The 27,500-nt window shown below is 38.6% G+C and overlaps 8 non-coding genes across 8 annotated transcripts; all 8 read right to left on the minus strand.

The window, feature by feature from the left end:
- Positions 1 to 289: 289 nt before the first annotated feature.
- On the minus strand, positions 290 to 371 carry TRNAS-AGA (transfer RNA serine (anticodon AGA)). The gene has a single exon. It is a non-coding gene; the product is annotated as a tRNA-Ser (tRNA).
- A 2,627-nt stretch (positions 372 to 2,998) lies between these two features.
- On the minus strand, positions 2,999 to 3,070 carry TRNAQ-UUG (transfer RNA glutamine (anticodon UUG)). The gene has a single exon. It is a non-coding gene; the product is annotated as a tRNA-Gln (tRNA).
- Positions 3,071 to 5,451: 2,381 nt separating this feature from the next.
- On the minus strand, positions 5,452 to 5,533 carry TRNAS-AGA (transfer RNA serine (anticodon AGA)). Its single transcript has one exon. It is a non-coding gene; the product is annotated as a tRNA-Ser (tRNA).
- Positions 5,534 to 7,158: 1,625 nt separating this feature from the next.
- TRNAS-AGA (transfer RNA serine (anticodon AGA)) lies at positions 7,159 to 7,240 on the minus strand. The gene has a single exon. It is a non-coding gene; the product is annotated as a tRNA-Ser (tRNA).
- Positions 7,241 to 8,881: 1,641 nt separating this feature from the next.
- On the minus strand, positions 8,882 to 8,963 carry TRNAS-AGA (transfer RNA serine (anticodon AGA)). Its single transcript has one exon. It is a non-coding gene; the product is annotated as a tRNA-Ser (tRNA).
- Positions 8,964 to 13,169: 4,206 nt separating this feature from the next.
- Positions 13,170 to 13,241, minus strand: TRNAQ-UUG (transfer RNA glutamine (anticodon UUG)). The gene has a single exon. It is a non-coding gene; the product is annotated as a tRNA-Gln (tRNA).
- A 9,812-nt stretch (positions 13,242 to 23,053) lies between these two features.
- Positions 23,054 to 23,135, minus strand: TRNAS-AGA (transfer RNA serine (anticodon AGA)). The gene has a single exon. It is a non-coding gene; the product is annotated as a tRNA-Ser (tRNA).
- A 3,281-nt stretch (positions 23,136 to 26,416) lies between these two features.
- On the minus strand, positions 26,417 to 26,498 carry TRNAS-UGA (transfer RNA serine (anticodon UGA)). Its single transcript has one exon. It is a non-coding gene; the product is annotated as a tRNA-Ser (tRNA).
- Between the last annotated feature and the right edge of the window lie 1,002 nt (positions 26,499 to 27,500).

Below are 27,500 nucleotides of genomic sequence, written 5' to 3' on the forward strand. Positions count from 1 at the left end.
AATCAAAGAGCATGTCCCAGTCCATTAGCCAGGACAGCGGTCTGTGGCTGCTGGACAAGATCAAGAGAAAAAGCTCTTACCTGATGGCACCCACGGTGCTTCTTTTGATTAGCGGCAAGTCGCACATGTAATGTTGCTCCAGAATAGATTATCTAAAGAACAGTCAAAGATAAAGTAAGTTTGGTCCTAGAAAATCGCTCCATCACATATCACTGTCATGGGGAATAGACTAGTAAACATGCAAATTGAACAACAAAGATAAAAGGTCAAAAAGTTATTGAAACATAGACGTAGTCGGCAGGATTTGAACCTGCGCGGTGAGACCCCAATGGATTTCTAGTCCATCACCTTAACCACTCTGCCACGACTACTCGGACATCAAGCTGTTATGAGTTTCACACATGTTTTCTAATAGCACCATGATCAAGCTCAGTGATCAACCCTCTGGAAGACATCTCAGAAAATGAAAAGAAAATACAAGGTCTCAGTAAAATGCAAAAATCTGATTTAAAGTCATCATCAATGGGAACCATTCACAGTTTAAAGCTTTTCCCTCTTCATAATGTGGATTTGGAGTCAGTCAGCTCCAAAAACATCCTTAAAAATAATCAGAAAATGCTGAGAAGACTGAACATAATCATTTCCAAGTAAAAAAGACTTGATGTTCATTTGATCAGGCTTTGGAGCGTCTATTAACCATCTCAAGTTTCCAAAAATGTCCAGCGGTTAACTGAAATTACTATATCAATCTTCAGCTGTTTTTCACTTTGAACAGCTCCATACCTATAATACAAGTCAAGGGTAAGGTTCGAAAGACCCTATAAAGGGTCCTGATTGACTTTTGTGTGCTACAAAAAAAGCCACAAAACACATTCAAAAGACGCCGAAAAGAATTTTTAGAAAAACACCACCAAAAATGTTTATAAGGCACTTTAGGAAATTCTGGAAAACACAAGAAAAGATGGCTTAGAGAAAAATCAAAAACACTTCCTGAAGCCATTTTGGCTTCAAATCCTTGTCAGATTCACCCACTTGGAAAGAGTGTTATGTGAATATTGACTCAAGTCACAGAGTATGAGATTGCTTGGTATGACATAGACAATGAGTGATATAGACAATTTTAATTTTTGCTAATCCTCCTTGATTGACAGCTTTGACCATGAATCCTTGAACTCTTTTTTTGTCTTTATTATGTGGATTTTAAATTGCTTGTTTCATCATAAACATTGGGCATCGTCGATCTCAGTGCAGATGGAAAAATAGAATTGTGTGCCCAGGTTCCACTGAGATTTGACCTCAGATCACAGTCTTCAAAGTCCAGAGTGCTAACCATTACACCATGGAACCAACCATGACATAATCATGTCTGCGGCTTGTTGTTCTGAATAAAGCATATGAAATCGTGAACGATGGCGAAAACAGGCTCCAAAGCTGCAGTGCAAATCTGCAGTCATACACAATGGTAAATTGATATCTTATAACCTTTCATTCCACAAATTTACCAACATTTCCACGATATCACAGCTAGGACAGTTTGAAATGTTGATGAAAAGTGGCTAGTAAAAAGATTGCTGTATCTGTTACTTGGAAAAAGTGTGAAAAAAATAAATTGCAAAACTTATACTGTTAGAAAACTGTTCATCCAGTAGTTGATAAAGATTAGCATTGCATGGTAAAAGGCTTCATCTGAGAGATAATTTAAGGTTTGTGCAAATCAAAGTGCATGTCCCAGTCCATTAGCCAGGACAGCGGTCTGTGGCTGCTGGACAAGATCAAGAGAAAAACCTCTTACCTGATGGCACCCACGGTGCTTCTTTTGATTAGCAGCAAGTCGCACATGTAATGTTGCTCCAGAATAGATTATCTAATGAACAGTCAAAGATAAAGTCAGTTTGGTCCTAGAAACTCGCTCCATCACAGATCACTGTCATGGGGAATAGACTAGTAAACATGCAAATTGAACGACAAAGATAAAAGGTCAAAAACTTATTGAAACATAGACGTATGCGGCAGGATTAGAACCTGCGCGGGGAGACCCCAATGGATTTCTAGTCCATCACCTTAACCACTCGGCCACGACTACTCAGACGTCAAGCTGTTATGAGTTTCACACACGTTTTCTAATAGCTCCATGATCAAGCTCAGTGATCAACCCTCTGGAAGACATCTCAGAAAATGAAAAGAAAATACAAGGTCTCAGTAAAATGCAAAAATCTGATTTAAATTCATCATCCATGGGAACCATTCACAGTTTAAAGCTTTTCCCTCTTCATAATGTGGATTTGGAGTCAGTCAGCTCCAAAAACATCCTTAAAAATAATCCAAAAATGCTGAGAAGACTGAACATAATCATTTCCAAGTAAAAAAGACTTGATGTTCATTTGATCAGGTTTTGGAGCGTCTATTAACCATCTCAAGTTTCCAAAAATGTCCAGCGGTTAACTGAAATTACCATATCAATCTTCAGATGTTTTTCACTTTGAACAGCTCCATACCTATAATACAAGTCAACGGTAAGGTTCGAAAGACCCTATAAAGGGTCCTGATTGACTTTTGTGTGCTACAAAAAAAGCCACAAAACACATTCAAATGACGCCGAAAAGAATTTTTAGAAAAACACCACCAAAAATGTTTATAAGGCACTTTAGGAAATTCTGGAAAACACAAGAAAAGATGGCTTAGAGAAAAATCAAAAACACTTCCTGAAGCCATTTTGGCTTCAAATCCTTGTCAGATTCACCCACTTGGAAAGAGTGTTATGTGAATATTGACTCAAGTCACAGAGTATGAGATTGCTTGGTATGACATAGACAATGAGTGACATAGACAATTTTAATTTTTGCTAATCCTACTTGATTGACAGCTTTGACCATGGTATTCCATGAATCCTTGAACTCTTTTTTTGTCTTTTATTATGTGGATTTTAAATTGCTTGTTTCATCATAAACATTGGGCATCGTCGATCTGAGTGCAGATGGAAAAATCAAAATGTGTGCCCAGGTTCCACTGAGATTTGAACTCAGAAAACAGGATTCAAAGTCCAGAGTGCTAACCATTACACCATGGAACCAACCATTACACCATGGAACCAACCATTACACAGTCATGGCTGCGGCTTGTTGTGCTGAATAAAGCATATGAAATCGTGAACGATGGCGAAAACAGGCTCCAAAGCTGCAGTGCAAATCTGCAATCATACACAATGGTAAATTGATATCTTATAACCTTTCATTCCACAAATTTACCAACATTTCCACGATATCACATCTAGGACAGTTTGAAATGTTGATGAAAAGTGGCTAGTAAAAAGATTGCTGCATCTGTTACTTGGAAAAAGTGTGAAAAAAATAAATTGCAAAACTTATACTGTTAGAAAACTGTTCATCCAGTAGTTGATAAAGATTAGCATTGCATGGTAAAAGGCTTCAACGGAGAGATAATTTAAGGTTTGTGCAAATCAAAGTGCATGTCCCAGTCCATTAGCCAGGACAGCGGTCTGTGGCTGCTGGACAAGATCAAGAGAAAAACCTCTTACCTGATGGCACCCACGGTGGTTCTTTTGATTAGCGGCAAGTCGCACATGTAATGTTGCTCCAGAATAGATTATCTAAAGAACAGTCAAAGATAAAGTCAGTTTGGTCCTAGAAACTCGCTCCATCACAGATCACTGTCATGGGGAATAGACTAGTAAACATGCAAATTGAACAACAAAGATAAAAGGTCAAAAAGTTTTTGAAACATAGACGTAGTCAGCAGGATTTGAACCTGCGCGGGAAGACCCCAATAGATTTCTAGTGCATCGCCTTAACCACTCGGCCACAACTACTCGGACGTCAAGCTGTTTTGAGTTTCACACATGTTTTCTAATAGCACCATGATCAAGCTCAGTGATCAACCCTCTGGAAGACATCTCAGAAAATGAAAAGAAAATACAAGGTCTCAGTAAAATGCAAAAATCTGATTTAAAGTCATCATCAATGGGAACCATTCACAGTTTAAAGCTTTTCCCTCTTCATAATGTGGATTTGGAGTCAGTCAGCTCCAAAAACATCTTTAAAAATAATCCAAAAATGCTGAGAAGACTGAACATAATCATTTCCAAGTAAAAAAGACTTGATGTTCATTTGATCAGGCTTTGGAGCGTCTATTAACCATCTCAAGTTTCCAAAAATGTCCAGCGGTTAACTGAAATTACCATATCAATCTTCAGATGTTTTTCACTTTGAACAGCTCCATACCTATAATACAAGTCAACGGTAAGGTTCGAAAGACCCTATAAAGGGTCCTGATTGACTTTTGTGTGCTACAAAAAAAGCCACAAAACACATTCAAAAGACGCCGAAAAGAATTTTTAGAAAAACACCACCAAAAATGTTTATAAGGCACTTTAGGAAATTCTGGAAAACACAAGAAAAGATGGCTTAGAGAAAAATCAAAAACACTTCCTGAAGCCATTTTGGCTTCAAATCCTTGTCAGATTCACCCACTTGGAAAGAGTGTTATGTGAATATTGACTCAAGTCACAGAGTATGAGATTGCTTGGTATGACATAGACAATTTTAATTTTTGCTAATCCTACTTGATTGACAGCTTTGACCATGGTATTCCATGAATCCTTGAACTCTTTTTTTGTCTTTTATTATGTGGATTTTAAATTGCTTGTTTCATCATAAACATTGGGCATCGTCGATCTGAGTGCAGATGGAAAAATCGAAATGTGTGCCCAGGTTCCACTGAGATTTGAATTCAGATCACAGGATTCAAAGTCCAGAGTGCTAACCATTACACCATGGAACCAACCATTACACAGTCATGGCTGCGGCTTGTTGTGCTGAATAAAGCATATGAAATCGTGAACGATGGCGAAAACAGGCTCCAAAGCTGCAGTGCAAATCTGCAATCATACACAATGGTAAATTGATATCTTATAACCTCTCATTCCACAAATTTACCAACATTTCCACGATATCACAGCTAGGACAGTTTGAAATGTTGATGAAAAGTGGCTAGTAAAAAGATTGCTGTATCTGTTACTTGGAAAAAGTGTGAAAAAAATAAATTGCAAAACTTATACTTTTAGAAAACTGTTCATCCAGTAGTTGATAAAGATTAGCATTGCATGGTAAAAGGCTTCATCTGAGAGATAATTTAAGGTTTGTGCAAATCAAAGTGCATGTCCCAGTCCATTAGCCAGGACAGCGGTCTGTGGCTGCTGGACAAGATCAAGAGAAAAACCTCTTACCTGATGGCACCCACGGTGCTTCTTTTGATTAGCGGCAAGTCGCACATGTAATGTTGCTCCAGAATAGATTATCTAAAGAACAGTCAAAGATAAAGTCAGTTTGGTCCTAGAAACTCGCTCCATAACAGATCACTGTCATGGGGAATAGACTAGTAAAGATGCAAATTGAACAACAAAGATAAAAGGTCAAAAACTTATTGAAACATAGACGTAGTCGGCAGGATTTGAACCTGCGCGGGAAGACCCCAATAGATTTCTAGTCCATCGCCTTAACCACTCGGCCACGACTACTCGGACGTCAAGCTGTTTTGAGTTTCACACATGTTTTCTAATAGCACCATGATCAAGCTCAGTGATCAACCCTCTGGAAGACATCTCAGAAAATGAAAAGAAAATACAAGGTCTCAGTAAAATGCAAAAATCTGATTTAAAGTCATCATCAATGGGAACCATTCACAGTTTAAAGCTTTTCCCTCTTCATAATGTGGATTTGGAGTCAGTCAGCTCCAAAAACATCTTTAAAAATAATCCAAAAATGCTGAGAAGACTGAACATAATCATTTCCAAGTAAAAAAGACTTGATGTTCATTTGATCAGGCTTTGGAGCGTCTATTAACCATCTCAAGTTTCCAAAAATGTCCAGCGGTTAACTGAAATTACCATATCAATCTTCAGCTGTTTTTCACTTTGAACAGCTCCATACCTATAATACAAGTCAACGGTAAGGTTCGAAAGACCCTATAAAGGGTCCTGATTGACTTTTGTGTGCTACAAAAAAAGCCACAAAACACATTCAAAAGACGCCGAAAAGAATTTTTAGAAAAACACCACCAAAAATGTTTATAAGGCACTTTAGGAAATTCTGGAAAACACAAGAAAAGATGGCTTAGAGAAAAATCAAAAACACTTCCTGAAGCCATTTTGGCTTCAAATCCTTGTCAGATTCACCCACTTGGAAAGAGTGTTATGTGAATATTGACTCAAGTCACAGAGTATGAGATTGCTTGGTATGACATAAACAATTTTAATTTTTGCTAATCCTACTTGATTGACAGCTTTGACCATGGTATTCCATGAATCCTTGAACTCTTTTTTTGTCTTTTATTATGTGGATTTTAAATTGCTTGTTTCATCATAAACATTGGGCATCGTCGATCTGAGTGCAGATGGAAAAATCGAAATGTGTGCCCAGGTTCCACTGAGATTTGAATTCAGATCACAGGATTCAAAGTCCAGAGTGCTAACCATTACACCATGGAACCAACCATTACACAGTCATGGCTGCGGCTTGTTGTGCTGAATAAAGCATATGAAATCGTGAACGATGGCGAAAACAGGCTCCAAAGCTGCAGTGCAAATGTGCAATCATACACAATGGTAAATTGATATCTTATAACCTCTCATTCCACAAATTTACCAACATTTCCACGATATCACAGCTAGGACAGTTTGAAATGTTGATGAAAAGTGGCTAGTAAAAAGATTGCTGTATCTGTTACTTGGAAAAAGTGTGAAAAAAATAAATTGCAAAACTTATACTTTTAGAAAACTGTTCATCCAGTAGTTGATAAAGATTAGCATTGCATGGTAAAAGGCTTCATCTGAGAGATAATTTAAGGTTTGTGCAAATCAAAGTGCATGTCCCAGTCCATTAGCCAGGACAGCGGTCTGTGGCTGCTGGACAAGATCAAGAGAAAAACCTCTTACCTGATGGCACCCAGGGTGCTTCTTTTGATTAGCGGCAAGTCGCACATGTAATGTTGCTCCAGAATAGATTATCTAAAGAACAGTCAAAGATAAAGTCAGTTTGGTCCTAGATTCTCGCTCCATAACAGATCACTGTCATGGGGAATAGACTAGTAAAGATGCAAATTGAACAACAAAGATAAAAGGTCAAAAAGTTATTGAAACATAGACGTAGTCGGCAGGATTTGAACCTGCGCGGGGAGACCCCAATGGATTTCTAGTCCATCGCCTTAACCACGCAGCCACAACTACTCAGACGTCAAGCTGTTATGAGTTTCACACATGTTTTCTAATAGCACCATGATCAAGCTCAGTGATCAACCCTCTGGAAGACATCTCAGAAAATGAAAAGAAAATACAAGGTCTCAGTAAAATGCAAAAATCTGATTTAAAGTCATCATCAATGGGAACCATTCACAGTTTAAAGCTTTTCCCTCTTCATAATGTGGATTTGGAGTCAGTCAGCTCCAAAAACATCTTTAAAAATAATCCAAAAATGCTGAGAAGACTGAACATAATCATTTCCAAGTAAAAAAGACTTGATGTTCATTTGATCAGGCTTTGGAGCGTCTATTAACCATCTCAAGTTTCCAAAAATGTCCAGCGGTTAACTGAAATTACCATATCAATCTTCAGCTGTTTTTCACTTTGAACAGCTCCATACCTATAATACAAGTCAACGGTAAGGTTCGAAAGACCCTATAAAGGGTCCTGATTGACTTTTGTGTGCTACAAAAAAAGCCACAAAACACATTCAAAAGACGCCGAAAAGAATTTTTAGAAAAACACCACCAAAAATGTTTATAAGGCACTTTAGGAAATTCTGGAAAACACAAGAAAAGATGGCTTAGAGAAAAATCAAAAACACTTACTGAAGCCATTTTGGCTTCAAATCCTTGTCAGATTCACCCACTTGGAAAGAGTGTTATGTGAATATTGACTCAAGTCACAGAGTATGAGATTGCTTGGTATGACATAGACAATGAGTGACATAGACAATTTTAATTTTTGCTAATCCTACTTGATTGACAGCTTTGACCATGGTATTCCATGAATCCTTGAACTCTTTTTTTGTCTTTTATTATGTGGATTATAAATTGCTTGTTTCATCATAAACATTGGGCATCGTCGATCTGAGTGCAGATGGCAAAATCGAAATGTGTGCCCAGGTTTCACTGAGATTTGAATTCAGATAACAGGATTCAAAGTCCAGAGTGCTAACCATTACACCATAGAACCAACCATTACACAGTCATGTCTGCGGCTTGTTGTGCTGAATAAAGCATATGAAATCGTGAACGATGGCGAAAACAGGCTCCAAAGCTGCAGTGCAAATCTGCAATCATACACAATGGTAAATTGATTTCTTATAACCTTTCATTCCACAAATTTACCAACATTTCCACGATATCACAGCTAGGACAGTTTGAAATGTTGATGAAAAGTGGCTAGTAAAAAGATTGCTGTATCTGTTACTTGGAAAAAGTGTGAAAAAAATAAATTGCAAAACTTATACTGTTAGAAAACTGTTCATCCAGTAGTTGATAAAGATTAGCATTGCATGGTAAAAGGCTTCATCTGAGAGATAATTTAAGGTTTGTGCAAATCAAAGTGCATGTCCCAGTCTATTAGCCAGGACAGCGGTCTGTGGCTGCTGGACAAGATCAAGAGAAAAACCTCTTACCTGATGGCACCCACGGTGCTTCTTTTGATTAGCGGCAAGTCGCACATGTAATGTTGCTCCAGAATAGATTATCTAAAGAACAGTCAAAGATAAAGTCAGTTTGGTCCTAGAAACTCGCTCCATCACAGATCACTGTCATGGGGAATAGACTAGTAAACATGCAAATTGAACAACAAAGATAAAAGGTCAAAAACTTTTTGAAACATAGACGTAGTCGGCAGGATTTGAACCTGCGCGGGGAGACCCCAATGGATTTCTAGTCCATCGCTTTAAGCACTCGGCCACGACTACTCGGACGTCAAGCTGTTATGAGTTTCAAACATGTTTTCTAATAGCACCATGATCAAGCTCAGTGATCAACCCTCTGGAAGACATCTCAGAAAATGAAAAGAAAATACAAGGTCTCAGTAAAATGCAAAAATCTGATTTAACGTCATCATCAATGGGAACCATTCACAGTTTAAAGCTTTTCCCTCTTCATAATGTGGATTTGGAGTCAGTCAGCTCCAAAAACATCTTTAAAAATAATCCAAAAATGCTGAGAAGACTGAACATAATCATTTCCAAGTAAAAAAGACTTGATGTTCATTTGATCAGGCTTTGGAGCGTCTATTAACCATCTCAAGTTTCCAAAAATGTCCAGCAGTTAACTGAAATTACCATATCAATCTTCAGCTGTTTTTCACTTTGAACAGCTCCATACCTATAATACAAGTCAACGGTAAGGTTCGAAAGACCCTATAAAGGGTCCTGATTGACTTTTGTGTGCTACAAAAAAAGCCACAAAACACATTCAAAAGACGCCGAAAAGAATTTTTAGAAAAACACCATCAAAAATGTTTATAAGGCACTTTAGGAAATTCTGGAAAACACAAGAAAAGATGGCTTAGAGAAAAATCAAAAACACTTCCTGAAGCCATTTTGGCTTCAAATCCTTGTCAGATTCACCCACTTGGAAAAAATGTTATGTGAATATTGACTCAAGTCACAGAGTATGAGATTGCTTGGTATGACATAGACAATTTTAATTTTTGCTAATCCTACTTGATTGACAGCTTTGGTGTTCCATGAATCCTTGAACTCTTTTTTTGTCTTTTATTATGTGGATTTTAAATTGCTTGTTTCATCATAAACATTGGGCATCGTCGATCTGAGTGCAGATGGAAAAATCGAAATGTGTGCCCAGGTACCACTGAGATTTGAACTCAGATCACAGAATTCAAAATCCAGAGTGCTAACCATTACACCATGGAACCAACCATTACACAGTCATGGCTGCGGCTTGTTGTGCTGAATAAAGCATATGAAATCGTGAACGATGGCGAAAACAGGCTCCAAAGCTGCAGTGCAAATCTGCAATCATACACAATGGTAAATTGATATTTTATAACCTTTCATTCCACAAGTTTACCAACATTTCCACGATATCACAGCTAGGACAGTTTGAAATGTTGATGAAAAGTGGCTAGTAAAAAGATTGCTGTATCTGTTACTTGGAAAAAGTGTGAAAAAAATAAATTGCAAAACTTATACTGTTAGAAAACTGTTCATCCAGTATTTGATAAAGATTAGTATTGCATGGTAAAAGGCTTCATCTGAGAGATAATTTAAGGTTTGTGCAAATCAAAGTGCATGTCCCAGTCCATTAGCCAGGACAGAGGTCTGTGGCTGCTGGACAAGATCAAGAGAAAAACCTCTTACCTGATGGCACCCACGGTGCTTCTTTTGATTAGCGGCAAGTCGCACATGTAATGTTGCTCCAGAATAGATTATCTAAAGAACAGTCAAAGATAAAGTCAGTTTGGTCCAAGAAACTCGCTCCATCACAGATCACTGTCATGGGGAATAGACTAGTAAACATGCAAATTGAACAACAGAGATAAAAGGTCAAAAAGTTATTGAAACATAGACGTAGTCAGCAGGATTTGCACCTGCGCGGGGAGACCCCAATGGATTTCTTGCCCATCGCCTTAACCACTCGGACACGACTACTCGGACTTCAAGCTGTTATGAGTTTCACACACGTTTTCTAATAGCACCATGATCAAGCTCAGTGATCAACCCTCTGGAAGACATCTCAGAAAATGAAAAGAAAATACAAGGTCTCAGTAAAATGCAAAAATCTGATTTAAAGTCATCATCAATGGGAACCATTCACAGTTTAAAGCTTTTCCCTCTTCATAATGTGGATTTGGAGTCAGTCAGCTCTGAAATTAGAACTGAAATTACCATATCAATCTTTAGCTGTTTTTCACTTTGAACAGCTCCATACCTATACTACACGTCAACGGTAAGGTTCAAAAGACCCTATAAAGGGTCCTGAATGACTTTTGTGTGCTACAAGAAAAGCCACAAAACACATTCAAAAGACGCCGAAAAGAATTTTTAGAAAAACACCACCAAAAATGTTTATAAGGCACTTTAGGAAATTCTGGAAAACACAAGAAAAGATGTCTTAGAGAAAAATCAAAAACACTTCCTGAAGCCATTTTGGCTTCAAATCCTTGTCAGATTCACCCACTTGGAAAGAGTGTTATGTGAATATTGACTCAAGTCACAGAGTATGAGATTGCTTGGTATGACATAGACAATGAGTGACATAGACAATTTTAATTTTTGCTAATCCTACTTGATTGACTGCTTTGACCTTGGTATTCCATGAATCCTTGAACTTTTTTTTGTCTTTTATTATGTGGATTTTAAATTGCTTGTTTCATCTTAAACATTGGGCATCGTCGATCTGAGTGCAGATGGAAAAATCGAAATGTGTGCCCAGGTTCCACTGAGATTTGAACTCAGATCACTGGATTCAAAGTCAAGAGTGCTAACCATAACATCATGGAACCAACCATGCCTCAGACATGGCTGCGGCTTGTTGTGCTGAATAAAGCATATGAAATCGTGAACGATGGCGAAAACAGGCTCCAAAGCTGCAGTGCAAACCTGCATTCATACACAATGGTAAATTGATATCTTATAACCTTTCATTCCACAAATTTACCAACATTTCCACGATATCACAGCTAGCGCAGTTTGAAATGTTGATGAAAAGTGGCTAGTGAAAAGATTGCTGTATCTGTTACTTGGAAAAAGTGTGAAAAAAATAAATTGCAAAACTTATACTGTTAGAAAACTGTTCATCCAGTAGTCGATAAAGATTAGCATTGCATGGTAAAAGGCTTCATCTGAGAGATAATTTAAGGTTTGTGCAAATCAAAGTGCATGTCCCAGTCCATTAGCCAGGACAGCGGTCTGTGGCTGCTGGACAAGATCAAGAGAAAATCCTCTTACCTGATGGCACCCACGGTGCTTCTTTTGATTAGCGGCAAGTAGCACATGTAATGTTGCTACAGAATAGATTATCTAAAGAACAGTCAAAGATAAAGTCAGTTTGGTCGAGGAAACTCGCTCCATCACAGATCACTGTCATGGGGAATAGACTAGTAAACATGCAAATTGAACAACAAAGATAAAAGGTCAAAAAAATATTGAAACATAGACATAATCGGCAGGATTTGAACCTGCGCGGGGAGACCCCAATGGATATCTAGTCCATCGCCTTAACCACTCCGCCACGACTACTCAGACGTCAAGCTGTTATGAGTTTCACACACGTTTTCTAATAGCACCATGATCAAGCTCAGTGATCAACCCTCTGGAAGACATCTCAGAAAATGAAAAGAAAATACAAGGTCTCAGTAAAATGCAAAAATCTGATTTAAAGTCATCATCAATGGGAACCATTCACAGTTTAAAGCTTTTCCCTCTTCATAATGTGGATTTGGAGTCAGTCAGCTCCAAAAACATCCTTAAAAATAATCCGAAAATGCTGAGAAGACTGAAAATAATCATTTCCAAGTAAAAAAGACTTGGTGTTCATTTGATCAGGCTTTGGAGCGTATATTAACCATGTCAAGTTTCCAAAAATGTCCAGCGGTTAACTGAAATTACCATATCAATCTTCAGATGTTTTTCACTTTGAACAGCTCCATACCTATACTACAAGTCAACGGTAAGGTTCGAAAGACCCTATAAAGGGTCCTGATTGACTTTTGTGTGCTACAAAAAAAGCCACAAAACACATTAAAAAGACGCCGAAAAGAATTTTTAGAAAAACACCACCAAAAATGTTTATAAGGCACTTTAGGAAATTCTGGAAAACACAAGAAAAGATGGCTTAGAGAAAAATCAAAAACACTTCCTGAAGCCATTTTGGCTTCAAATCCTTGTCAGATTCACCCACTTGGAAAGAGTGTTATGTGAATATTGACTCAAGTCACAGAGTATGAGATTGCTTGGTATGACATAGACAATGAGTGATATAGACAATTTTAATTTTTGCTAATCCTACTTGATTTACAGCTTTGACCATGGTATTCCATGAATCCTTGAACTCTTTTTTTGTCTTTTATTATGTGGATTTTAAATTGCTTGTTTCATCATAAACATTGGGCATCGTCGATCTGAGTGCAGATGGAAAAATCAAAATGAGTGCTCAGGTTCCACTGAGTTTTGAACTCAGATCACTGGATTCAAAGTCCAGAGTGCTAACCATTACACCATGGAACCAACCATGCCTCAGACATGGCTGCGGCTTGTTGTGCTGAATAAAGCATATGAAATCGTGAACGATGGCGAAAACAGGCTCCAAAGCTGCAGTGCAAATCTGCATTCATACACAATGGTAAATTGATATCTTATAACCTTTCATTCCACAAATTTACCAACATTTCCACGATATCTCAGCTAGCGCATTTTGAAATGTTGATGAAAAGTGGCTAGTAAAAGATTGCTGTATCTGTTACTTGGAAAAAGTGTGAAAACAATAAATTGCAAAACTTATACTGTTAGAAAACTGTTCATCCAGTAGTCGATAAAGATTAGCATTGCATGGTAAAAGGCTTCATCTGAGAGATAATTTAAGGTTTGTGCAAATCAAAGTGCATGTCCCAGTCCATTAGCCAGGAGAGCGGTCTGTGGCTGCTGGACAAGATCAAGAGAAAAACCTCTTACCTGATGGCACCCACGGTGCTTCTTTTCATTAGCGGCAAGTCGCACATGTAATGTTGCTCCAGAATAGATTATCTAAAGAACAGTCAAAGATAAAGTCAGTTTGGTCCTGGAAACTCGCTCCATCACAGATCACTGTCATGGGGAATAGACTAGTAAACATGCAAATTGAACAACAAAGATAAAAGGTCAAAAAGTTATTGAAACATAGACATAGTCGGCAGGATTTGCACCTGCGCGGGGAGACCCCAATGGATTTCTTGCCCATCGCCTTAACCACTCGGCCACGACTACTCGGCCTTCAAGCTGTTATGAGTTTCACACACGTTTTCTAATAGCACCATGATCAAGCTCAGTGATCAACCCTCTGGAAGACATCTCAGAAAATGAAAAGAAAATACAAGGTCTCAGTAAAATGCAAAAATCTGATTTAAAGTCATCATCAATGGGAACCATTCACAGTTTAAAGCTTTTCCCTTTTCATAATGTGGATTTGGAGTCAGTCAGCTCCAAAAACATCCTTAAAAATAATCCGAAAATGCTGAGAAGACTGAACATAATCATTTCCAAGTAAAAAAGACTTGATGTTCATTTGATCAGGCTTTGGAGCGTCTATTAACCATGTCAAGTTTCCTAAAATGTCCAGCAGTTAACTGAAATTACCATATCAATCTTCAGCTGTTTTTCACTTTGAACAGCTCCATACTTATACTACAAGTCAACGGTAAGGTTCGAAAGACCCTATAAAGGGTCCTGAATGACTTTTGTGTGCTACAAAAAAAGCCACAAAACACATTCAAAAGACGCCGAAAAGAATTTTTAGAAAAACACCACCAAAAATGTTTATAAGGCACTTTAGGAAATTCTGAAAAACACAAGAAAAGATGGCTTAGAGAAAAATCAAAAACACTTCCTGAAGCCATTTTGGCTTCAAATCCTTGTCAGATTCACCCACTTGGAAAGAGTGTTATGTGAATATTGACTCAAGTCACAGAGTATGAGATTGCTTGGTATGACATAGACAATGAGTTTTGTTTCCTGAAGCTAATTTTACATTTTGCTTATCCTACTTGATTGATAGCTTTTGCAAAAATCTGATTTAAAGTCATCATTAGTGTTGAGAGATACCATTCGATACCCAAAAGTATCGTATCGGATGGTATCGCCCGATACAAAAAAAATATCGGGTATCGCCGATTCCGATACCGGAAGTCCCATTCAAGTCAATGGGACTTCCGGTATCGGAATTAAAAAAAGCCCTTTATTTCCTTGTTGGCTAATTCTACATAATTGAAAACAAATAAGAATCATGTAGAATGTATTGGTGGAGGAGACAAATAAAGGCATAGTGGTTTATTCAAATCACATGGCATAGCATTAATTCCAATTTTTTTTTTCAAGACGTTCGGAGTTAAAAAGATATTGACTATGTTAACCTTTTTTTTATATTTTGTCAGATATGTATGTTTCACAACTTCCATGCTCTTCACCTTCTTTTGTACTTCTCCCACACTTTCTCCTTCATGAACGCAGCAGTAGCATTTTTTTCATCAACTTTTTCTTCACCTTATTCATCTTCTTCTTCATCTTCTTCCCATTAATTTTTTTTTCCATTCTTCATATTCTTCTTATTCAGCTATTATTAACTTTAATATGCTATTTCTTCATCTTCTTCCTATTCTTCTTTGTTTTCATTTTCTTATGATGACAGGCATTCCTGTTGTACTTATCTATAAAAGTTATAAGATTACACCTTACGTTCTGCCTGTCACTAAAGATTTACAACAGGATTTGTCCGCGCTCAGTTTGGCCTGCAGCAGGGGCACCACGAGGAGGAACGGACTCACCCCCATTTACTGCTTAGTCTTCTTCTGCTTATAATTTTGATTTCTTCTATGCTGATTTTTAGTCTTATGCTTAATGTTCTTCTGCTTTCTGTTCTTCTGCTTTTGCTTCTTCTGCTTCTTGTTCTTCTGTCTTTTGTTCTGTATCTTGGTGGTTGTCTTCATGTTCTTTGTTCTCTTGGTCTTATTATTTAGGGTCATATTTCTGGTCTTCTTTGGTGTGGTCTTCAGGGTCGTCGTCATCAGGGTCGTCGTCATGGAGATCAATAAGGATTACCAAAGACAATTTCAAAAAGCTTGATCTTGGAAATGTAGCAGAAGGTACAAGAAGGCTGAGAAACTGGCGAGAACCAGCAGACAGTGCTGGCACCTGGATGGGTAGCAGAAGGAACAAGAGCCAATGGCACTACCGAGGACCAACTGACGGTGCTGGACCACGGTTACTAAGCAGAAGGTACCTGTGCTAAAAAGCACTACCAAGAACCAGCTGACGGTGCTGGACCTCGGATACCGAGATGGAGGCACCTAGGCCAAAGGCTGTGGCGAGCACCAGCAGACAGTGCTGGCACCCAGATGGGTAGCAGAAGGAACAAGAGCCAATGGCACTACCAAGGACCAACTGACGGTGCTGGACCACGGTTACTAAGCAGAAGGTACCTGTGCTAAAAAGCACTACCAAGGACCAGCTGACGGTGCTGGACTTCGGATACCGAGTTGGAGGCACCTAGGCCAAAGGCCCTGGCGAGAACCAGCAGACAGTGCTGGAACCCGGATGGGTGGCAGGAGGTACCCATTCAAAGCAAAGTAGCCAGGCCGCAAGCCGGCCGCAGTTACCGAAACCCACAGTCCTACAGGGGGTCCATGTCCCATTGGCACTACGGATCCAGCCTTCAGTGCCAGTTCCCGCAGCCCACATAGGAGTCACCTAAACTGCAGGCACCGTAGAGTCGGCTAACCCGGCCGCAAGACGACAGGACAACGGATTGGTGGCATAGTGACCTTGACACTACCCGGAAACAGCAGGCGTGCTGAAAACAGGCTGGGCAACAGGGAGTACCCGTGCCAAAGACACTGCTGAGAACCAGCTGACAGTGCTGGAACCCAGATGGGTAGCAAAAGCTACAAGAGCCAATGGCACTACCGAGGAACAGCTGACGGTGCTGGACCACGGTTACTAGGCAGGAGGTACCTGTGCTAGCAAGCACTGCCTTGGCAGTTGACGGTGGCAAGTCCAGCTAACGGTGCTGGACTTCGGATACCGAGATGGAGGCACCTAGGCCAAAGGCTGTGGCGAGAACTACTGAACGTGCAAACCACCCTTGGGGGTGAAGGGGTTAAGGTTTGTGCACATCAAAGCACATGTCCCAGTCCATCAGCCAGGACAGCGGTCTGTGGCTGCTGGACAAGATCAAGAGAAAAACCTCTTACATGATGGCACCCACGGTGCTTCTTTTGATTAGCGGCAAGTCGCACATGTAATGTTGCTCCAGAATAGATTATCTAAAGAACAGATAAAGATAAAGTCAGTTTGGTCCTAGAGACTCGCTCCATCACAGATCACTGTCATGGGGAATAGACTAGTAAACATGCAAATTGAACAACAAAGATAAAAGGTCAAAAAGTTATTGAAACATAGACGTCAGGATTTGAACCTGTGCGGGAAAACCCCAATGGATTTCTAGTCCATGTTAAAAACATGTGTGAAGTTCATAACAGCTTGACGTCCGAGTAGTCGTGGCCGAGTGGTTAAGGCGATGGACTTGAAATCCATTGGGGTCTCCCCGTGCAGTCTCCTGCCGACTACGTTTCAATAACTTTTTGACCTTTTATCTTTGTTGTTCAATTTGCATGTTTACTAGTCTATTCCCCATGACAGTGATCTGTGATGGAGCGAGTTTCTAGGACCAATCTGACTTTATCTTTGACTGTTCTTTAGATAATCTATTCTGGAGCAACATTACATGTGCGACTTGCTGCTAATCAAAAGAAGCACCGTGGGTGCCATCAGGTAAGAGGTTTTTCTCTTGATCTTGTCCAGCAGCCACAGACCTCTGTCCTGGCTAATGGACTGGGACATGCACTTTGATTTGCACAAACCTTAAATTATCTCTCAGATGAAGCCTTTTACCATGCAATGCTAATCTTTATCGACTACTGGATGAACAGTTTTCTAACATTATAAGTTTTGCAATTTATTTTTTTCACACTTTTTCCAAGTAACAGATGCAGCAATCTTTTTACTAGCCACTTTTCATCAACATTTCAAACTGCGCTAGCTGTGATATCGTGGAAATGTTGGTAAATTTGTGGAATGAAAGGTTATAAGATATCAATTTACCATTGTGTATGATTGCAGATTTGCACTGCAGCTTTGGAGCCTGTTTTCGCCATCGTTCACGATTTCATATGCTTTATTCAGCAAAACAAGCCGCAGCCATGATTGCGTCATGGTTGGTTCCATGGTGTAATGGTTAGCACTCTGGACTTTGAATCCAATAATCTGAGTTCAAATCTCAGTAGAACCTGGGCACATATTTCGATTTTTCCATCTGCACTCAGATCGACAATGCCCAATGTTGATGATGAAACAAGCAATTTAAAATCCACATAATAAAAGACAAAAAATGAGTTCAAGGATTCATGGAATACCATCGTCAAAGCAGTAGGATTAGGATCAAGTAGGATTAGCAAAAATTAAAATTGTCTATGTCACTCATTGTCTATGTCATACCAAACAATCTCATACTCTGTGACTTGAGTCAATATTCACATAACATGAAAAAAGACTTGATGTTCATTTGATCAGGCTTTGGAGCGTCTATTAACCATCTGAAGATTCCAAAAATGTCCAGCGGTTAACTGAAATTACCATATCAATCTTCAGCTGTTTTTCACTTTGAACAGCTCCATACCTATAATACTAGTCAACGGTAAGGTTCGAAAGACCCTATAAAGGGTCCTGATTGACTTTTGTGTGCTACAAAAAAAGCCACAAAACACATTCAAAAGACGCCGAAAAGAATTTTTAGAAAAACACCACCAAAAATGTTTATAAGGCACTTTAGGAAATTCTGGAAAACACAAGAAAAGATGGCTTAGAGAAAAATCAAAAACACTTCCTGAAGCCATTTTGGCTTCAAATCCTTGTCAGATTCACCCACTTGGAAAGAGTGTTATGTGAATATTGACTCAAGTCACAGAGTATGAGATTGCTTGGTATGACATAGACAATGAGTGACATAGACAATTTTAATTTTTGCTAATCCTACTTGATTGACTGCTTTGACCATGGTATTCCATGAATCCTTGAACTCTTTTTTGGTCTTTTATTATGTGGATTTTAAATTGCTTGTTTCATCATAAACATTGGGCATCGTCGATCTGAGTGCAGATGGAAAAATTGAAATGTGTGCCCAGGTTACACTGAGTTTTGAATTCAGATAACAGGATTCAAAGTCCAGAGTGCTAACCATTACACCATGGAACCAACCATTACACAGTCATGGCTGCGGCTTGTTGTGCTGAATAAAGCATATGAAATTGTGAACGATGGCGAAAACAGGCTCCAAAGCTGCAGTGCAAATCTGCAATCATACACAATGGTAAATTGATATCTTATAACCTTTCATTCCACAAATTTACCAACATTTCCACGATATCACAGCTAGGACAGTTTGAAATGTTGATGAAAAGTGGCTAGTAAAAAGATTGCTGTATCTGTTACTTGGAAAAAGTGTGAAAAAAATAAATTGCAAAACTTATACTGTTAGAAAACTGTTCATCCAGTAGTTGATAAAGATTAGCATTGCATGGTAAAAGGCTTCATCTGAGAGATAATTTAAGGTTTGTGCAAATCAAAGTGCATGTCCCAGTCCATTAGCCAGGACAGCGGTCTGTGGCTGCTGGACAAGATCAAGAGAAAAACCTCTTACCTGATGGCACCCACGGTGCTTCTTTTGATTAGCGGCAAGTCGCACATGTAATGTTGCTCCAGAATAGATTATCTAAAGAACAGTCAAAGATAAAGTCAGTTTGGTCCTAGAAACTCGCTCCATCACATATCACTGTCATGGGGAATAGACTAGTAAAAATGCAAATTGAACAACAAAGGTAAAAGGTCAAAAAGTTATTGAAACATAGACGTAGTCGGCAGGATTTGAACCTGCGCGGTTCAAAGGCTTTCTAGTCCATCGCCTTAACCACTCGGCCACGACTACTCAGACGTCAAGTTGTTATGATTTTCACACACATTTTCTAATAGCTCCATGATCAAGCTCAGTGATCAACCCTCTGGAAGACATCTCAGAAAAAGAAAAGAAAATACAAGGTCTCAGTAAAATGCAAAAATCTGATTTAAATTCATCATCCATGGGAACCATTCACAGTTTAAAGCTTTTCCCTCTTCATAATGTGGATTTGTAGTCAGTCAGCTCCAAAAACATCTTTAAAAATAATCCAAAAATGCTGAGAAGACTGAACATAATCATTTCCAAGTAAAAAAGACTTGATGTTCATTTGATCAGGCTTTGGAGCGTCTATTAACCATCTCAAGTTTCCAAAAATGTCCAGCGGTTAACTGAAATTACCATATCAATCTTCAGCTGTTTTTCACTTTGAACAGCTCCATACCTATAATACAAGTCAACGGTAAGGTTCGAAAGACCCTATAAAGGGTCCTGATTGACTTTTGTGTGCTACAAAAAAAAGCCACAAAACACATTCAAAAGACGCCGAAAAGAATTTTTAGAAAAACACCACCAAAAATGTTTATAAGGCACTTTAGGAAATTCTGGATAACACAAGAAAAGATGGCTTAGAGAAAAATCAAAAACACTTCCTGAAGCCATTTTGGCTTCAAATCCTTGTCAGATTCACCCACTTGGAAAGAGTGTTATGTGAATAATGAGATTGCTTGGTATGACATTGACAATGAGTGACATAAACAATTTTAATTTTTGCTAATCCTACTTGATTGACAGCTTTGACCATGGTATTCCATGAATCCTTGAACTCTTTTTTTGTCTTTTATTATGTGGATTTTAAATTGCTTGTTTCGTCATAAACATTGGGCATCGTCGATCTGAGTGCAGATGGAAAAATCGAAATGTGTGCCCAGGTTCCACTGAGATTTGAACTCAGATCACAGGATTCAAAGTCCAGAGTGCTAACCATTACACAGTCATGGCTGCGGCTTGTTGTGCAGAATAAAGCATATGAAATCGTGAACGATGGCGAAAACAGGCTCCAAAGCTGCAGTGCAAATCTGCAATCATACACAATGGTAAATTGATATCTTATAACCTTTCATTCCACAAATTTACCAACATTTCCACGATATCACAGCTAGGACAGTTTGAAATGTTGATGAAAAGTGGCTAGTAAAAAGATTGCTGTATCTGTTACTTGGAAAAAGTGTGAAAAAAATAAATTGCAAAACTTATACTGTTAGAAAACTGTTCATCCAGTAGTTGATAAAGATTAGCATTGCATGGTAAAAGGCTTCATCTGAGAGATAATTTAAGGTTTGTGCAAATCAAAGTGCATGTCCCAGTCCATTAGCCAGGACAGCGGTCTGTGGCTGCTGGACAAGATCAAGAGAAAAACCTCTTACCTGATGGCACCCACGGTGCTTCTTTTGATTAGCGGCAAGTCGCACATGTAATGTTGCTCCAGAATAGATTATCTAAAGAACAGTCAAAGATAAAGTCAGTTTGGTCCTAGAAACTCGCTCCATCACAGATCACTGTCATGGGGAATAGACTAGTAAACATGCAAATTGAACAACAAAGATAAAAGGTCAAAAAGTTATTGAAACATAGACGTAGTCGGCAGAATTTGAACCTGCGCGGGGAGACCCCAATGGATTTCAGACCACTCGGCCACGACTACTCAGACGTCAAGCTTTTATGAGTTTCACACATGTTTTCTAATAGCACCATGATCAAGCTCAGTGATCAACCCACTGGAAGACATTTCAGAAAATGAAAAGAAAATACAAGGTCTCAGTAAAATGCAAAATCTGATTTAAAGTCATCATCAATGGGAACCATTCACAGTTTAAAGCTTTTCCCTCTTCATAATGTGGATTTGGAGTCAGTCAGCTCCAAAAACATCCTTAAAAATAATCCAAAAATGCTGAGAAGACTGAACATAATCATTTCCAAGTAAAAAAGACTTGATGTTCATTTGATCAGGTTTTGGAGCGTCTATTAACCATCTCAAGTTTCCAAAAATGTCCAGCGGTTAACTGAAATTACCATATCAATCTTCAGCTGTTTTTCACTTTGAACAGCTCCATACCTATAATACAAGTCAAGGGTAAGGTTCGAAAGACCCTATAAAGGGTCCTGATTGACTTTTGTGTGCTACAAAAAAAGCCACAAAACACATTCAAATGACGCCAAAAAGAATTTTTAGAAAAACACCACCAAAAATGTTTATAAGGCACTTTAGGAAATTCTGGAAAAAACAAGAAAAGATGGCTTAGAGAAAAATCAAAAACACTTCCTGAAGCCATTTTGGCTTCAAATCCTTGTCAGATTCACCCACTTGGAAAGAGTGTTATGTGAATATTGACTCAAGTCACAGAGTATGAGATTGCTTGGTATGACATAGACAATGAGTGACAGACAATTTTAATTTTTGCTAATCCTACTTGATTGACAGCTTTGACCATGGTATTCCATGAATCCTTGAACTCTTTTTTTGTCTTTTATTATGTGTATTTTAAATTGCTTGTTTTATCATAAACATTGGGCATCGTCGATCTGAGTGCAGATGGAAAAATCAAAATGTGTGCTCAGGTTCTATTGAGATTTCAACTCAGATCACTGGATTCAAAATACAGAGTGCTAACCATTACACCATGGAACCAACCATGACACATTCTTGGCTGCGGCTTGTTGTGCTGAATAAAGCATATGAAATCGTGAACGATGGCGAAAACAGGCTCCAAAGCTGCAGTGCAAATCTGCAATCATACACAATGGTAAATTGATATCTTATAACCTTTCATTCCACAAATTTACCAACATTTCCACGATATCACAGCTAGGACAGTTTGAAATGTTGATGAAAAGTGGCTAGTAAAAAGATTGCTGTATCTGTTACTTGGAAAAAGTGTGAAAAAAATAAATTGCAAAACTTATACTGTTAGAAAACTGTTCATCCAGTAGTTGATAAAGATTAGCATTGCATGGTAAAAGGCTTCATCTGAGAGATAATTTAAGGTATGTGCAAATCAAAGTGCATGTCCCAGTCCATTAGCCAGGACAGCGGTCTGTGGCTGCTGGACAAGATCAATAGAAAAACCTCTTACCTGATGGCACCCACGGTGCTTCTTTTGATTAGCGGCAAGTCGCACATGTAATGTTCCTCCAGAATAGATTATCTAATGAACAGTCAAAGATAAAGTCAGTTTGGTCCTAGAAACTCTCTCCATCACAGATCACTGTCATGGGGAATAGACTAGTAAACATGCAAATTGAACGACAAAGATAAAAGGTCAAAATCTTATTGAAACATAGACGTAGTCGGCAGGATTTGAACCTGCGCGGGGAGACCCCAATGGATTTCTAGTCCATCGCCTTAACCACTCGGCCACGACTACTCGGACGTCAAGCTGTTATGAGTTTCACACATGTTTTCTAATAGCACCATGATCAAGCTCAGTGATCAACCCTCTGGAAGACATCTCAGAAAATGAAAAGAAAATACAAGGTCTCAGTAAAATGCAAAAATCTGATTTAAAGTCATCATCAATGGGAACCATTCACAGTTTAAAGCTTTTCCCTCTTCATAATGTGGATTTGGAGTCAGTCAGCTCCAAAAACATCCTTAAAAATAATCAGAAAATGCTGAGAAGACTGAACATAATCATTTCCAAGTAAAAAAGACTTGATGTTCATTTGATCAGGCTTTGGAGCGTCTATTAACCATCTCAAGTTTCCAAAAATGTCCAGCGGTTAACTGAAATTACCATATCAATCTTCAGCTGTTTTTCACTTTGAACAGCTCCATACCTATAATACAAGTCAAGGGTAAGGTTCGAAAGACCCTATAAAGGGACCTGATTGACTTTTGTGTGCTACAAAAAAAGCCACAAAACACATTCAAAAGACGCCGAAAAGAATTTTTAGAAAAACACCACCAAAAATGTTTATAAGGCACTTTAGGAAATTCTGGAAAACACAAGAAAAGATGGCTTAGAGAAAAATCAAAAACACTTCCTGAAGCCATTTTGGCTTCAAATCCTTGTCAGATTCACCCACTTGGAAAGAGTGTTATGTGAATATTGACTCAAGTCACAGAGTATGAGATTGCTTGGTATGACATAGACAATTTTAATTTTTGCTAATCCTACTTGATTGACAGCTTTGACCATGAATCCTTGAACTCTTTTTTTGTCTTTTATTATGTGGATTTTAAATTGCTTGTTTCATCATAAACATTGGGCATCGTCGATCTCAATGCAGATGGAAAAATCGAATTGTGTGCCCAGGTTCCACTGAGATTTGACCTCAGATCACAGGATTCAAAGTCCAGAGTGCTAACCATTACACCATGGAACCAACCATGACATAGTCGTGTCTGCGGCTTGTTGTTCTGAATAAAGCATATGAAATCGTGAACTATGGCGAAAACAGGCTCCAAAGCTGCAGTGCAAATCTGCAATCATACACAATGGTAAATTGATATCTTATAACCTTTCATTCCACAAATTTACCAACATTTCCACGATATCACAGCTAGGACAGTTTGAAATGTTGATGAAAAGTGGCTAGTAAAAAGATTGCTGTATCTGTTACTTGGAAAAAGTGTGAAAAAAATAAATTGCAAAACTTATACTGTTAGAAAACTGTTCATCCAGTAGTTGATAAAGATTAGCATTGCATGGTAAAAGGCTTCATCTGAGAGATAATTTAAGGTATGTGCAAATCAAAGTGCATGTCCCAGTCTATTATCCAGGACAGCGGTCTGTGGCTGCTGGACAAGATCAAGAGAAAAACCTCTTACCTGATGGCACCCACGGTGCTTCTTTTGATTAGCGGCAAGTCGCACATGTAATGTTGCTCCAGAATAGATTATCTAATGAACAGTCAAAGATAAAGTCAGTTTGGTCCGAGAAACTCGCTCCATCACAGATCACTGTCATGGGGAATAGACTAGTAAACATGCAAATTGAACAACAAAGATAAAAGGTCAAAAAGTTATTGAAACATTGACGTAGTCGGCAGGATTTGCACCTGCGCGGGGAGACCCCAATGGATTTCTTGCCCATCGCCTTAACCACTCGGCCACGACTACTCGGACATCAAGCTGTTAAGAGTTTCACACACGTTTTCTAATAGCACCATGGCCAAGCTCAGTGATCAACCCTCTGGAAGACATCTCAGAAAATGAAAAGAAAATACAAGGTCTCAGTAAAATGCAAAAATCTGATTTAAAGTCATCATCAATGGGAACCATTCACAGTTTAAAGCTTTTCCCTTTCATAATGTGGTTTTGGAGTCAGTCAGCTCCAAAAACATCCTTAAAAATAATCCGAAAATGCTGAGAAGACTGAACATAATAATTTCCAAGTAAAAAAGACTTGATGTTCATTTGATCAGGCTTTGGAGCGTCTATTAACCATGTCAAGTTTCCAAAAATGTCCAGCGGTTAACTGAAATTACCATATCAATCTTCAGCTGTTTTTCACTTTGAACAGCTCCATACCTATACTACAAGTCAACGGTAAGGTTCGAAAGACCCTATAAAGGGTCCTGATTGACTTTTGAGTGCTACAAAAAAAGCCACAAAAGACGCCGAAAAGAATTTTTAGAAAAACACCACCAAAAATGTTTATAAGGCACTTTAGGAAATTCTGGAAAACACAAGAAAAGATGGCTTAGAGAAAAATCAAAAACACTTCCTGAAGCCATTTTGGCTTCAAATCCTTGTCAGATTCACCCACTTGGAAAGAGTGTTATGTGAATATTGACTCAAGTCACAGAGTATGAGATTGCTTGGTATGACATAGACAATGAGTGATATTGACAGCTTTGACCATGAATCCTTGAACTCTTTTTTTGTCTTTTATTATGTGTATTTTAAATTGCTTGTTTCATCATAAACATTGGGCATCGTCGATCTGAGTGCAGATGGAAAAATCAAAATGTGTGCTCAGGTTCTACTGAGATTTCAATTCAGATCACTGGATCCAAAGTCCAGAGTGCTAACCATTACACCATGGAACCAACCATGACACAATCATGGCTGCGGCTTGTTTTGCTGAATAAAGCATATGAAATCGTGAACGATGGCGAAAACAGGCTCCAAAGCTGCAGTGCAAATCTGCAATCATACACAATGGTAAATTGATATCTTATAACCTTTCATTCCACAAATTTACCAACATTTCCACAATATCACAGCTAGCGCAGTTTGAAATGTTGATGAAAAGTGGCTAGTAAAAAGATTGCTGTATCTGTTACTTGGAAAAAGTGTGAAAAAAATAAATTGCAAAACTTATAGTGTTAGAAAACTGTTCATCCAGTAGTCGATAAAGATTAGCATTGCATGGTAAAAGGCTTCATCTGAGAGATAATTTAAGGTTTGTGCAAATCAAAGTGCATGTCCCAGTCCATTAGCCAGGACAGCGGTCTGTGGCTGCTGGACAAGATCAAGAGAAAAACCTCTTACATGATGGCACCCACGGTGTTTCTTTTGATTGGCGACAAGTCGCACATGTAATGTTGCTCCAGAATAGATTATCTAAAGAACAGTCAAAGATAAAGTCAGTTTGGTCCTGGAAACTCGCTCCATCACAGATCACTGTCATGGGGAATAGACTAGTAAACATGCAAATTGAACAACAAAGATAAAAGGTCAAAAAGCTATTAAAATAGACGTAGTCGGCAGGATTTGAACCTGCGCGGGGAGACCCCAATGGATTTCAAGTCCATCGCCTTATCCACTCGGCCACGACTACTCAGACATCAACCTGTTATGAGCTTCACACATGTTTTCTAATAGCACCATGATCACGCTCAGTGATCAACCCTCTGGAAGACATCTCAGAAAATGAAAAGAAAATACAAGGTCTCAGTAAAATACAAAAATCTGATTTAAAGTCATCATCAATGGGAACCATTCACAGTTTAAAGCTTTTCCCTCTTCATAATGTGGATTTGGAGTCAGTCAGCTCCAAAAACATCCTTAAAAATAATCCGAAAATGCTGAGAAGACTGAACATAATCATTTCCAAGTAAAAAAGACTTGATGTTCATTTGATCAGGCTATGGAGCGTCTATTAACCATCTGAAGTTTCCAAAAAATGTCCAGCAGTTAACTGAAATTACCATCTCAATCTTCAGCTGTTTTTCACTTTGAACAGCTCCATACCTATAATACAAGTCAAGGGTAAGGTTCGAAAGACCCTATAAAGGGTCCTGATTGACTTTTGTGTGCTACAAAAAAAGCCACAAAACACATTCAAAAGACGCCGAAAAGAATTTAAAAAAAACACCACCAAAAATGTTTATAAGGCACTTTAGGAAATTCTGGAAAACACAAGAAAAGATGGCTTAGAGAAAAATCGAAAACACTTCCTGCAGCCATTTTGGCTTCAAATCCTTGTCAGACTAACGCACTTGGAAAGAGTGTTATGTGAATATTGACTCTATTCACAGAGTATGAGATTGTTTGGTATGACATAGACAATTTTAATTTTTGCTAATCCTACTTGATCCTAATCCTACTGCTTTGACGATGGTATTCCATGAATCCTTGAACTCTTTTTTTGTCTTTTATTATGTGGATTTTAAATTGCTTGTTTCATCATAAACATTGGGCATCGTCGATCTGAGTGCAGATGGAAAAATCGAAATGTGTGCCCAGTTTCTACTGAGATTTGAATTCAGATAACAGGATTCAAAGTCCAGAGAGCTAACCATTACACCATGGAACCAACCATTACACAGTCATGGCTGCG

Source organism: Dendrobates tinctorius, unplaced genomic scaffold, assembly GCF_039654945.1.
Source record: "Dendrobates tinctorius isolate UK_male_01 unplaced genomic scaffold, ASM3965494v1 ptg000462l, whole genome shotgun sequence".
Lineage (NCBI taxonomy): Eukaryota > Metazoa > Chordata > Amphibia > Anura > Dendrobatidae > Dendrobates > Dendrobates tinctorius.